This window comes from Scyliorhinus torazame, chromosome 20 (assembly GCF_047496885.1).
Source record: "Scyliorhinus torazame isolate Kashiwa2021f chromosome 20, sScyTor2.1, whole genome shotgun sequence".
Lineage (NCBI taxonomy): Eukaryota > Metazoa > Chordata > Chondrichthyes > Carcharhiniformes > Scyliorhinidae > Scyliorhinus > Scyliorhinus torazame.
In genome coordinates, this window is record NC_092726.1 from 28,307,890 (window position 1) to 28,322,804 (window position 14,915).

Genomic DNA, 14,915 nt, shown 5'->3' on the forward strand with positions numbered 1-14,915 from the left:
GGAAATCTTCTTACTGGTGTCCACCCTGTCAAGTCCCCTCAGGATATCGCGGGCGGAATTCTCCGCAATCGGCGCGATGTCCGCCGACCGGCGCAAAAAACGGCACAAATCAGTTGGGCACCGCGCCGCCCCAAAGGTGCGGAATCCTCCGCATCTTGAGTGGCCGAGCCCTAACATTGAGGGGCTAGGCCTGCGCCGGACTGATTTCCGCCCCGCCAGCTGGCGGGAAAGGCCTTTGGTGCCCCGCCAGCTGGCGCGGAACTGACTTTGCCGGGCGGCGCATGCGCGGGAGCATCAGCGGCCGCTCACGGCATCCCCGCGCATGCGCAGTGGAGGGAGTCTCTTCCGCCTCCGCCATGGTGGAGACCATGGCGAAGGCGGAAGGAAAAGAGTGCCCCCCACGGCACAGGCCCGCCCGCGGACCGGTGGGCCCCGATCGCGGGCCAGGCCACCGTGGGGGCACGCCCCGGGGCCAGATCGCCCCGCCAGGGGGGGGCCCGCCAGCCCCCGGTGCCGGTCTCTCAGGTGTGGCTTGTGAATTCTGGACACCGGGGGGGTGTCTGGCGAACACATGCGATCTCACCCTGCGAGAGCGAGATCCAGATCGTGACGCCTCGTGAGATTCAACGATCCGACACCAGGTGGGGCACAATCAGGCCGCTGGATCACGCCCCTAGTCGATGCGAACTATCCTGATCTTTCAACCCAATTATTTTTTTTCCCAATCAAGGGGCAATTTAGTGTGGCCAATCGACCCATCCTGCACATCTTATTGGGTTGCGGCTGTGAGAATGTGCAAACTCCACACGGGGCCGGGATCGAACCTGGGACCTCGGCACCGTAGGCAACAGTGCTAAGCACTGTGCTGCCCACGCTTTTAACCCCGTTAACTCCAGTTATTTCTATCAGTAGAAGTGAACACAAATGCTCTTTTGGCTGTAAAAAAATTGAGAGTTTAATGCATAAGTTACATATTGCACAAAGTAACTATATAGGATTTTGTAAAATAATGTTCATTATTATTTAAGGGGGTTTTAAGACGAGCAACATATTGGATCTAATGCACTAAAGCTGCTTTGCATACTCATGTGACATATTCTCACTTGATTTGTACATAGATGTGTAAGTATTGTGTTGGTAGGGCTATTAGCTCTGAATCACAAGGGGCGGGATTCTCCAATAATGGGACTATGTCCTCATTCCAGCGTCAAAACGCGGGCATTTCACTCTGGACTTTCCTGAAGGAAGTCCGGAGTGATTCTCCTACCTGAAGGAGGCTAGCAAGGCCCTGGAGTACTCCTCGCAGCTCTGGCTGTTGATACGGGGCCCTGCACTTTCAGTTGGGAGTTTGCGCACGCGCAGGGCGGAGGCCACTCCGTGTGACATGGTGGACTCACACCACGGACCGGCCCTGTAAATATAGGCCCCCCAACACCCCCCGGGATTGCGTGCGCCCGCGGATCAGTGGCCCCTGATCGCTCGCCTGGCCGTCCTTGAGGCCCCCTCCCACCCTGTGAAGGACTGACTCCGCAGCCGCCACTGGCCGTTCCTGACAGGCAAAACACGGTCAGACCCACGCCGTCGGGAACTCGGCTGGTTTTCATCGGAGAATCGCCGCGCGGGGGCCTCCGTCAATGGCCCCCCCCTATCCACGCTGCGCGCACCGCGCATGCGCGAGTTGCGGCGATTCTCAGGGGTCCAGAGAATCGCGGGAGCGGCGTCGCGCTTCGGCGTCAACCCTCATTCTCCATCCCCGCGCCGACCGCTATTTCGCCGCGGAGGCTCGGTCAATCCCGCCCACGGTGCGTGGCACATGCCCCATTCCAGGGCTTGAGCACAAGAATCGAGGCTGACACTCCAGTACTGAGGGCGTAATACTGAAGGAGTGCTGCAGTGTCGGAGGTACTGAGCTGGACTCTCCATCGGCGAGATCCTCCGTTCCGCCGGCAGCGCACTCATCCACGCGGATTGGGGGTGCCCACAATGGGAAACCCTATTGGCCGGGGGGTGCCCCGCACCAGGTGCGAAGGATAGAGAATCCCGCCCACTGTCTTCCGGATGAGTTCAAACCAAGGCCCTGTCTACCTGCTCGGGTGATGTAAAAGATCCCTTGGCACGAAGAAGAGTAGGATAATTCTCCTCGCTGTCCTGACTAGTGTGTGTCCTTCCATCAACATCAGCAGAGTATCCAGCCATTGTGGGAGTTTACTGTGTGCACAGGGGCTGCACATTTCCTGCATTATAACAGTGACTATGGCTGTGACACACTTTGAAATGTCCTTTGATCGTAAAAGGGGCCAAATACATGCACGACAAGTCTTTATGGAAGTGCACATATAGAACATAGAAGAGTACAGCACAGAACAGGCCCTTCGGCCCTCGATGTTGTGCCGAGCATTGTCCGAAACCAAGATCAAGCTATCCCACTCCCTGTCATTCTGGTGTGCTCCATGTGCCTATCCAATAACCGCTTGAAAGTTCCTAAAGTGTCCGACTCCACTATCACAGCAGGCAGTCCATTCCACACCCTAACCACTCTCTGAGTAAAGAACCTACCTCGGACATCCCTCCTATACCTCCCACCCTGAACCTTATAGTTATGCCCCCTTGTAACAGCTACATCCACCCGAGGAAATAATCTCTGAACGTCTACTCTATCTATCCCCCTCATTATCTTATAAACTTCTATTAAGTCGCCTCTCATCCTCCTCCACTCCAAAGAGAAAAGCCCTAGCTCCCTCAACCTTTCCTCATAAGACCTATCCTGCAAACCAGGCAGCATCCTGGTAAATCTCCTTTGCACCCTTTCCAATGCTTCCACATCCTTCCTCTCGTGAGGTGACCAGAACTGCACACAATACTTCAAATGTGGGCGCACCAGGGTCATGTACAGTTGCAGCATAACCCCGCGGCTCTTAAACTCAAGCCCCCTGTTAATAAACGCTAACACACGAGAGGCCTTCTTCACGGCTCTATCCACTTGAGTGGCAACCTTCAGAGATCTGTGGACATTGACCCCAAGATCTCGCTGATCCTCCACATTCCTCAGAACCCTGCCGTTGACCCTGTAATCCGCATTCAAATTTTTCCTACCAAAATCAATCACCTCGCACTGATAAGGGTTACCTTCAGCTTCAGAAGCTACCCACCCCCAGTGGTCTTCGAGGCTTTTAAAACGTTAATTGCTAGGACAGTGGAGCCTCACAGTTATCTCATTGGGCGAATGATTCAGAGAAACGAGTTAGGAACTGTTGGGTTGACATGAAAACTCATCTGGTCCACTTTAGGGAAGGAAATCTACCGTCTTTCCCGGTCTGGCCTACATGTGACTCCAGACCCCACAGCCAGGGTCCGCCTCCACTCCCTCCTCCTCTACCCTGGCTAAGACCGTGAACACTCCCGCCCAGAATCTTCCCAATTTTTCACAGCCCCGAAACGTGTGCGCATGATTCGCTGGCCCCCGCCCACACCTCTCCCACTCATCTGCTACCCCCTGAAAGAACCCACTCATCCTCGCCCGAGTCATATGCACCCTATGCAGCACCTTAAACTGTATCAGGCTCATCCTTGCACATGAGGAGGTCCCGTTTACCCTTCGCAGTGCGGCAACTTTACTTTTTTAGTCTTTGACGAAACAGGTTCCCTGTTAAACAAATAGACGAAGCTATGTAAAATATGGACCTGTCGATGAAAGAGACGATAAATATATTTTAAGCGTAAAGGACTTACAGTGAAAATTCAAGATAACCATTTCAGATAAATTGACGACAAAATGATCACTGTTAAAAGCTCACTGGCACTCTTGAACAAGAATATAATTTTTTTAAAACAATGTGCAGGTTTTACATGTTGTGTTTATAATCTGTCCCTCAATGCCCCATATTCTGAGTAAAGTGACCAGTTAGAATGGAATGGAATTCTAACGCTGTGGTTAACCCTGAACTGCACCTTGAAAAGGCAAAACGTGCCACTCAGCTGCACCCCAGAAGGCAGCTCGCCATCACCTTATAGAATTTACAGTGCAGAAGGAGGCCATTCGGCCCATCGAGTCTGCACCGGCTCTTGGAAAGAACACCCCACCCAAGGTCAACACCTCCACCCTATCCCCAGAACCCAGTAACCCCACCCAACACTAAGGGCAATTTTAGACACTAAGGGCAATTTATCATGACCAATCCACCTAACCCGCACATCTTTGGACTGTGGGAGGAAACCGGAGCACCCGGAGGAAACCCACGCACACACGGGGAGGATGTGCAGACTCCGCACAGACAGTGACCCAAGCCGGAATCGAATCTGGGATCCTGGAGCTGTGAAGCAATCCACAATGCTATTGTGCTGCCCTTCTGAGTAGTCTTACCACAATGCTAACTTCCTGGGAATCAACAAACATGGTGGCACAGCGGTTAGCACTGCTGCCTCACAGCTCCAGGCTCCCGGGTTCGATTCCGACCTCGGGTGGCTGTCCGTGCGGAGTCTGCACGTTCTCCCCCCGCGTCTGCGTGGGTTTCCTCCGGATGCTCCGGTTTCCTCCCACAGTCCAAAGATGTGCAAGTTAAGTGGATTGGCCGTGCTACCTTGACCCGTAGTGTCCAACAAGTTAGGTGGGGTTTTGGGGAGAGGGTGGAGGCGTGGGCTTAAGTAGGGTGCTCTCGATGGGCCAAATGGCCTCCTTCTTCACTGTAAATTCTATGATCCTATGAAAATACATTAAGCTGAAGCTGAAGGTCTGCACTCCCTGGGTTAGGTAATTAAATTTATGAATATTGTCAAGAGAATGTCGCTGTAAGAAATGGCTAGCTGCTCATGTTACTGCAGTGATGTTGGAGTGTGGGTGGAGCCTAGCTCTGGTTCTGCTTTTTAGTTTCACTTTGAGAAAAAGCTTGGGTGTGTCTGGGTTTTCCAGTGAGCTGCAGCTAAAGCGAAACAAAGAGCTGGCCTGGTGATCTCTGCCATCCAAAGACTATCTCTGGATCATTTGGTGAATTCAGAATTACAAATGTTCTCAAAAGTGGGTGTGAACCTAATGTGCTCCTGTTTAAAGGTTTGTTAAGTCTTTTGGATGTTAAAAGGACAGCTTAAAGGATTACTTAGTGTTGTATTCTTTAGGGGTTGTATTTGAATTGATGGTTGCTAAGATATTCACTGTTTGTTTTAAAAAGATTAACTTGAGTTCATAGAATAAACATTGTTTTGTTTTAAAAAATACTTTTCCATTTCTGCTGTCCCACACCTGTAGAGTGGGCCGTGTGCTCCCCATACCACAATCTATCAAGAGTTGTGGGTCAGGTGAACTCCATGATACACTTTGGGGTTCTCTAAACCCTGACCCATAACAATATATTTGATCACATTTCAATATTTCCTGTCGTACTGAGCCGTAACATGTTTTATGTTAAAAATAATATCATTTTCTGTAATGACGGTGTTAGGGTACTGGACCAGACCCCAACATTTGTTAGGATCCCAGATAAGAGCCCCAAACAATTTTTCTATTTGTAAAAGAGTGAGGAAAGGGGACTTCAGCCCAGGAATGATGAATCTGACCAATCAGTACCTTTTATGTTAATTTAAACTTTAATTTAAACACCCAATTAACCACTTTAACATCAAAGAAATAGCTTTACAATTATCAGTGGAACACCTCTTAAATAAAAGGAAAATCTTGAACTTACTATCTATACCTGCCACTAATCCCAATTTAGAAACCCAATACAGTTCAAATGCCACCTATAAATAAAGTTAACAAAACAGGTTACTTGCTCAGCTGTGTAGATACTTTTAGAGAGAGACCCTTTCAAGAGCAGATTCAGAACATTTCTGTCTTGTCAAATGGCAAATTGCTGTTCAACTTCAAATCTTATAACAGACTGCAAAACTACAGAGAAACCTGGTTCCTCCCATTAATTACATCACCTGAATCCAGAATCAAGTTCCATGATCTGCTTAGTTACAATCACTCATATTATCTACACTCCAGGGAATCTCCAGCAATCAAAGCGTAACTCCATTAGCCCTTTATCTGTAACCAGGTAAGTGGTTGGAATGAATGATGACCTGACCTTTTATGACTCCTTAATTACAGTTTTAGTAGACACACTGCCTGGATGTATTTTAAACCAGGATTTTTAATACCATTGCTGCCACAAATTGCCAGACACATTTGCATAACCAATGCTAAAGATTGAACATTTCCTTCAATTGCTTCCCACCTCCTCCCCCGCCCTCCCCCCCCCCCCCCCCCCCGCACCACTCCACCTACCCTTGCCCTGAAATCAAGACCAAAGATGTGCAGTTACTGTATGAGGAATTAAGTGCGGATGATCCCTGGAATGAAGAGCTTGTCATATGAGGAGCGGTTGAGGACTCTGGGTCTGTACTCGATGGAGTTTAGAAGTATGAGGGGAGATCTTATTGAAACTTACAGGATACTGCGAGGCCTGGATGGAGTGGACGTGGAAAGGATGTTTCCACTTGTAGGAGAAACTAGAACCAAAGGACTCAATCTCAGACTAAAGAGAAAATCCTTTAAAACAGAGATGAGGAGGAATTTCTTCCGCCAGAGGGTGGTGAATCTGTGGAACTCTTTGCCGCAGAAGGCTGTGGAGGCCAAAACACTGAGTGTCTTTAAGACAGAGATAGATAGGTTCTTGATTAATGAGGGGATCAGGGGTTATGGGGAGAAGGCAGGAGAATGGGGATGAGAAAATATCAGCCATGATTGAATGGAGCAGACTCGATGGGACGAGTGGCCTAATTCTGCTCCTATGCCATATGGGGTTATGTGCTCAAACAAGAACAGGAAATATTGGCAACATTCAGCAAGCCAAGCAGTGACTGTAAATAAACGAAAAATGGATGAGCTTATTTCGTCACCGTGTCACTTAAAAGCACTCGTAAAATAACATGTAAGCCTTTAACATTGGAAAACAATTGGCAACTACCGAGGTTGCATTGCGTGGATATAGCCTGTATCAAGCGATATCACACGCGTAAAAAGAACAGTGAAATTAAATGTCACCAGTGATTCTCAATGTACGTTTCCATGTGTTTATCCCCTTCTTTCAGTATTGTAGTGGCACCGTTTGGGCTGGGAAGGCAAGATTGTTTTTCGCTGGTGATTCCTGCATAAATCTCAGATTTCAAAGAGCAAAAAAAAAAACCACACTGCGATGGCCAGTCTCCTTGGAGCCCTGCACACAGCACTCTGTCTTTGTAGACATCCAATCAAAAGTGACAGGAAACAAATGGGCCCTGACCCACACACACCAAGAGGTGAGGTGTCCCCGGGGCATCGCGGAAGATGAAATGACAATGTTATTTTGACACAATTTCCTCAGGTTGTCAGCTGATTCCAGAAACAGACAAACACTGTGTTACGCCGTCTCTGACACACTAGCTGTCCTCTCTTCTCCCCTCCACCCTTGCCCCTCAGCTTCCCGCTGACATCCGCGTGTGTTGCAGCTAAATTTCTTGCTCTTTATCAGGGTACATCAGTTTCTTCCTGAAAAGTTTTCGTTAAGTGCTGCCTTGCAGTGGGTCATTTTTACTTCTTTGCTTCTCGATATTGTACCAACGAAGTAATGTGGCCAAGTTCCCAGAAACAAATGAGACCCATATTTTATTTTTAGGGGCAGCACGGTAGCCTTGTGGATAGCACAATTGCTTCACAGCTCCAGGGTCCCAGGTTCAATTCTGGCTTGGGTCACTGTCTGTGCGGAGTCTGGACATCCTCCCCGTGTGTGCGTGGGTTTCCTCCGGGTGCTCCGGTTTCCTCCCACAGTCCAAAGATGTGCGGGTTAGGTGGATTGGCCATGATAAATTGCCCTTACTGTCCGAAATTGCCCTTAGTGTTGGGTGGGGTTACTGGGTTATGGGGATAGGGTGGCGGTGTTGACCTTGGGTAGGTTGCTCTTTCCAAGAGCCGGTGCAGACTCGATGGGCCGAATGACCTCCTTCTGCACTGTAAATTCTATGAAAGTCTATAAATAAATGAAGATTGGAGGGGGGTTGTCACTGTGGCGCAGTGGTTAGCACTGCTGCCTCACGGCGCCGAGGTCCCAGGTTCGATCCCCGCCCCGGGTCACTGTCCGTGTGGAGTTTGCACATTCTCCCCGTGTCTGCGTGGGTCTCACCCCCATAACCCAAAATAGGAATAAGGAATCTGAATCGCCGCAGGCTTGGTGGGGCTGTTCATGGGCTATAATGTTCGTTGTTTTTTGTTTGTTCTCTGGGTAAAGGTTATAGGAACAGGAGTGGGCCATTCAGCCCCTCGAGCCTGTGGATTGACCATGCTAAATTGCCCCTTAATTGGAAAAAAAAAGAATTGGGTACTCTAAATTTATATTTAAACATGTTAAAAAATAATTTTAAATAGTTAAGGTTGGAGCATTAAGTTTTGTAGTAAACACCACTGGTCACACACTATGTGTACTACAGTTAATACAGAATTGGCAAGTCATGTTGCAGCTGTATAGAACCTTAGTTCGGCCACACTTGGAGTATAGTGTTCAATTCTGGTCGCCACACTACCAGAAGGATGTGGAGGCTTTAGAGAGGGTGCAGAAGAGATTTACCAGAATGTTGCCTGGTATGGAGGGCATTAGCTATGAGGAGCGGTTGGATAAACTCGGTTTGTTCTCACTGGAACGAAGGAGGTTGAGGGGAGACCTGATAGAGGTCTACAAAATTATGAGGGGCATAGACAGAGTGGATAGTCAGAGGCTTTTCCCCAGGGTAGAGGGGTCAATTACTAGGGGGCATAGGTTTAAGGTGAGAGGGGCAAGGTTTAGAGTAGATGTACGAGGCAAGTCTTTTACACAGAGGGTAGTGGGTGCCTGGAACCCGCTACCGGAGGAGGTGGTGGAAGAAGGGACGATAGTGACATTTAAGGGGCATCTTGACAAATACATGAATAGGATGGGAATAGAGGGATACGGACCCAGGAAGTGTAGAAGAGTTTAGTTTAGACGGGCAGCATGGCCGGCACGGGCTTGGAGGGCCGAAGGGCCTGTTCCTGTGCTGTACTTTTCTTTGTTCTTTGTTCTAAATCCCAGCCAGCTGGCTCCTCCCAGCAGGCGGTGTATAAAAGTGTGTACTGTCCTGTGCTGCCTCCATTCTGTTTCCAGCTGCAGGAAGCTCAACATCTTGTGCAATGAAGTCTCAATAGTTTCACCATTTCGGCTCGTGGTCATTGATGGTACATCAAGTTTAAATAAACAGAATTTAATTTGAGGTGAAGTTTGTTGATGCTCGCAAGTTTTATTTTTCTGCGCCTGATTTTACAGCTCTCTGACCTCTGTTTCGATTTTGAATTGGAGATGTGGGTGATGGTGCCGTGTTGGTCCACAAACAAACCAGGAGATCTCAGTTTGATCCCTGCTCCTTGCGAAGTTAACAGATCTTGCCTACGGTCACAGTTATGGGGCTCAAATGAGCTGCAGTGTTCTTGAATTAAAAATCAGCCAGTTTTCTCTCCCGTAACCTGGATAACCTGTATACATGGATTACAGGGGTTGAGTTACGAGGAGTGACTACTCAAATTAGACCTGTTTTCGCTAGAATTTAGGAGGTTCAGAGGTGATCTGATCGAAGTATTCAAGATACCAACAGGAAATGACAGGGTAGATAAAGATAAAACTATTTCCACTGGTTGGAGATTCTAAAACTAGGGGGCAGAGTCTAAAAATTAGGGCTGGACCGTTGAGGAGGGATGTTAGGAAGAGCTTCTTCGCTCAAAGGGTGGTAGCGGTTTGGAAGTCTTTCCCACATACAGCAGTCGAAGCAATGTCAGGATTGCTACCAGTGCCACGTGATAGTCAGAGTAGGAATGACAGGATAGCTAGGATGAATACGTGGCCTGAGAGATGGTGCAAGAGGGAGGGTTTCAAATTCCTGGGACATTGGGACCGGTTCTGGGGGAGGTGGGACCTGTACAAATCGGACGGTCTGCATCTGGGTGGGACCGGAACCAATGTTCTCGGGGGTGTGTTTGCTAGTGCAGTTGGGGAGGGTTTAAACTAATGTGGCAGGGGGATGGGAACCGATGTAGGAAGTCAGTGGGGACGGAAACAAAAGGCAGGAAGGGAGAGTGTGTAAAGCATGGCCAGAGAAAGCAGGGCAGAGAGCAAGGAAAGTCTACATTAAACTGCATTTATTTCAATGCAAGGGGCCTGACGGGCAAAGCGGATGAACTCAGGGCATGGATGGGCACATGGGACTGGGATATTATAGCTATGACTGAAACATGGCTAAGGGAGGGGCAGGACTGGCAGCTCAATGTTCTGGGGTACAGATGCTATAGAAAGGATAGAACAGGAGGTAAGAGAGGAGGGGGAGTGGCGTTTTTGATTAGGGAGAACATCACGGCAGTACTTAGAGGGGATATATCCGAGGGTTCGCCCACTGAGTCTATATGGGTGGAACTGAAAAATAAGAAGGGAGAGATCACCTTGATAGGACTGTACTACAGGCCCCCAAATAGTCAGCGGGAAATTGAGGAGCAAATATGTAAGGAGATTACAGCTAGCTGCAAGAAAAATAGGGTGGTAATCGTAGGGGACTTTAACTTTCCCAACATTGACTGGGACAGCCATAGCATTAGGGGCTTGGATGGAGGGAAATTTGTTGAGTGTATTCAGGAGGAATTTCTCATTCAGTATGTGGATGGACCGACTAGAGAGGGGGCAAAACTTGACCTCGTCTTGGGAAATAAGGAAGGGCAAGTGACAGAAGTGTTAGTGAGGGATCATTTTGGGACAAGTGACCATAACTCCATTAGTTTTAAGATAGCTATGGAGAATGATAGGTCTGGCCCAAGAGTTAAAATTCTTAATTGGGGCAAGGCCAATTTTGATGGTATCAGACAGGAACTTTCAGAGGTAGATTGGGGGAGACTGTTGGCAGGCAAAGGGACGGCTGGTAAATGGGAGGCTTTTAAAAATGTGTTAACCAGGGTTCAGGGTAAGCACATTCCCTTTAGAGTGAAGGGCAAGGCTGGTAGAAGCAGGGAACCCTGGATGACTCGAGATATTGAGACTCTGGTCAAAAAGAAGAAGGAGGCATATGACGTACATAAAGAACTGGGATCAAGTGGATCCCTTGAAGAGTATAGAGATTGTCGAAATAGAGTTAAGAGGGAAATCAGGAGGGCAAAAAGGGGACATGAAATTGCTTTGGCAAATAATGCAAAGGAGAATCCAAAGAGCTTCTACAGATACATAAAGGGAAAAAGAGTAACTAGGGACAGAGTAGGGCCTCTTAAGGATCAACAAGGACATCTATGTGCAGAGCCACAAGAGTTGGGTGAGGTCCTGAATGAATATTTCTCATCGGTATTCACGGTGGAGAAAGGCATGGATGTTAGGAAACTAAGGGAAATAAATAGTGATGTCTTGAGGAGTGTGCATATTACAGAGGAGGAGGTGCTGGAAGTCTTAAAGCGCATCAAGGTAGATAAATCCCCGGGACCTGATGAAATGTATCCCAGGATGTTGTGGGAGGCTAGGGAGGAAATTGCGGGTCCCCTAACAGTGATATTTGAATCATCGGCAGCCACAGGTGAGGTGCCTGAAGATTGGAGAGTGGCGAATGTTGTGCCCTTGTTTAAGAAGGGCAGCAGGGAAACGCCTGGGAACTACAGACCGGTGAGACTAACGTCTGTAGTAGGTAAGTTGCTGGAAGGTATTCTGAGAGACAGGATCTACAAGCATTTAGAGAGGCAAGGACTGATTCGGGGCAGTCAGCATGGCTTTGTGCGTGGAAAATCATGTCTCACAAATTTGATTGAGTTTTTTGAGGGGGTGACCAAGAAGGTAGATGAGGGCAGTGCAGTAGACGTTGTCTACATGGACTTTAGCAAAGCCTTTGACAAGGTACCGCATGGTAGGTTTTTGCAGAAGGTTAAAGCTCACGGGATCCAGGGTGAGGTTGCCAATTGGATTCAAAATTGGCTGGACGACAGAAGACAGAGGGTGGTTGTAGAGGGTTGTTTTTCAAACTGGAGGCCTGTGACCAGTGGTGTGCCTCAGGGATCGGTGCTGGGTCCACTGTTATTTGTGATTTATATTAATGATTTGGATGAGAATTTAGGAGGCATGGTTAGTAAGTTTGCAGATGACACCAAGATTGGTGGCACAGTGGATAGTGAAGAAGGTTATCTAGGATTGCAACGGGATCTTGATCAATTAGGCCAGTGGGCCGACGAATGGCAGATGGAGTTTAATTTAGATAAATGTGAGGTGATGCATTTTGGCAGATCAAATCAGGCCAGGACCTACTCAGTTAATGGTATGGCGTTGGGGAGAGTTATAGAACAAAGAGATCTAGGAGTACAGGTTCATAGCTCCTTGAAGGTGGAGTCGCAGGTGGACAGGGTGGTGAAGAAGGCATTCGGCATGCTTGGTTTCATTGGTCAGAACATTGAATACAGGAGTTGGGACGTCTTGTTGAAGTTGTACAAGACATTGGTACGGCCACACTTGGAATGCTGTGTGCAGTTCTGGTCACCCTATTATAGAAAGGATATTATTAAACTAGAAAGAGTGCAGAAAAGATTTACTAGGATGTTACCGGGACTTGATGGTTTGAGTTATAAGGAGAGGCTGGATAGACTGGGACTTTTTTCCCTGGAGCGTAGGAGGCTTAGGGGTGATCTTATAGAGGTCTATAAAATAATGAGGGGCATAGATAAGGTAGATAGTCAACATCTTTTCCCAAAGGTAGGGGAGTCTAAAACTAGAGGGCATAGGTTTAAGGTGAGAGGGGAGAGATTCAGAAGGGCCCAGAGGGGCAATTTCTTCACTCAGAGGGTAGTGAGTGTCTGGAACGTGCTGCCAGAGGTAGTAGTAGAGGCGGGTACAATTGTGTCTTTTAAAAAGCATTTAGATAGTTACATGGGTAAGATGGGTATAGAGGGTTATGGGCCAAGTGCGGGCAACTGGGACTAGCTTAATGGTAAAAACTGGGCGGCATGGACTGGTTGGGCCGAAGGGCCTGTTTCCATGCTGTAAACTTCTATGATTCTATGATTCTATGAATATCAGTTGTCCATTTTAAATCTGAGGTAGATTTTTGTTCAGTAAAGATATTAATAATAATAATAATCGGATAAGGGTCTAATATGGAGTTAGGTCACAGATCAGCCATGATCTAATTGAATGATGGGACAGGCTCGAGGGGCTGAATGGCCCACTCCTATGTTCCTATAACCTTTACCCAGTGATCAAACAAAAAACAACGAACATTATAGCACATGAACAGGCCCTTTGGTCCACCAAGCCTGCGTCGATTCAGATTCCTTATTTAGACCTACTATTTATTGCCCAAACGATCTATATCCATCCATTCCTGCCCGCTCGAGCGTCTATCGAGATACATCTTAAACGTTGCTTTCGTGCCCACTTCACCACCTCCGCTGGCAACGTGTTCCAGGCACCCATCACCCTCTGCGTGAAACACTTCCCCCGCACATCTCCCCTAAACTTTCCCCCTCTCACCTTGAACCTGTGCCCCCTTGTAATTGAGTCTCCCACCCTGGTAAACTATCTACCCTGTCTATACCTCCCGTAATTTTGAAGACCACAATCAGGTCTCCCCTCAGCCTCCATCCTTCCAATGACAACAGTAAACCTCTCCTCATAGCTAACAACCTCCAGCCCAGGCAACATCCTGGTAAATCTTCTTTGCACTCTCTCCAAATTATCCACATCCTTCTGGTAGTTTGGCGACCAGAACTGCACGCAATATTCCAAATGTGGCCTAACTAAAGTTTTATACAACTGTAACATGCCCTGCCAACTCTTGTACTCAATGCCCCAGGAGATGAAAGCAGACATGCTACATGCCTTCTTGATAACTTCATCCACCTGCATTGCCACCTTCATGGAACTATGGACCCGAACGCCAGGTCCCTCTGTATGTCAATGCTCCTAAGGTTGTGCCCTTTACTGTATAATTTCAAAATGTATCACCTCGCGTTTGTCCGGATTGAACGCCATCTGCCATTTCTCTGCCCAACTCTCCAATCCATCAATATTCTGCAGTACTCTCTGACAGTCCCCTTCACCGTCTGCAACTCCACCTATTTTCATTGGCAGACTTGCTAATCAGACCATCTCCATTTCCCTCCAGATCACTTATATCTATTGCAAACAACAGTGGTCCCAGCACTGATCCCTGTGGAACCACCAGTTACAGAACTCCATTCTTAAACACTCCCTTCAACTGTTACGCTCCGTCCCCTGATGTAAGCCAGTTCTGTATCCATCCAGCTGGCACACGTTGAATCCTGTGCGACTTTACCTTTTGTACCAGTCTGCCATGAGCGGCCTTGTCAAACGCCTTACTTAAAAAAATAAATTTCGAGTGCCCAATTCATTTTTTCCAATTAAGGGGCAATTTAACGTGGCCAACCCACCAAATCCACACATCTTTAGGCTGTGGGGGCGAAACCCACGCAGACACGGGGGGATTTGTGCAAACTCCACACGGACAGTGACCCAGAGCCGGGATCGAGCCTGGGACCTCGGCGGCGTGAGACAGCAGTGCTAACCCACTGCGCCACCGTGCTGCCCCAAGCGCCTTACTAAAGTCCATGTAGACAACATCCACAGAATTTCCCTCCTCAATTAATTTCGTCACCGCCTCGAAAAACTCTATCAAGGTGGTAAGACATGATCTTCCCCGCACAAAACCATCTTGCTATCACAATCAAGTTCATTCACTTCCAAATCTGAATAAATCCTGTCCCTCAGTATCTTCTCCAAGAGCTTCCTCACCAAAGACGTCAGGCTCACCGGCCTATAATTACCTGGATTATCCCTGCTTAAACAAAGGGACAACATTGGCTATTCTCCACTCCTCTAGAACCTCGCCTGTGGTCGAAGATGATGCAAAGATATCTGTCAAGGCCCCAG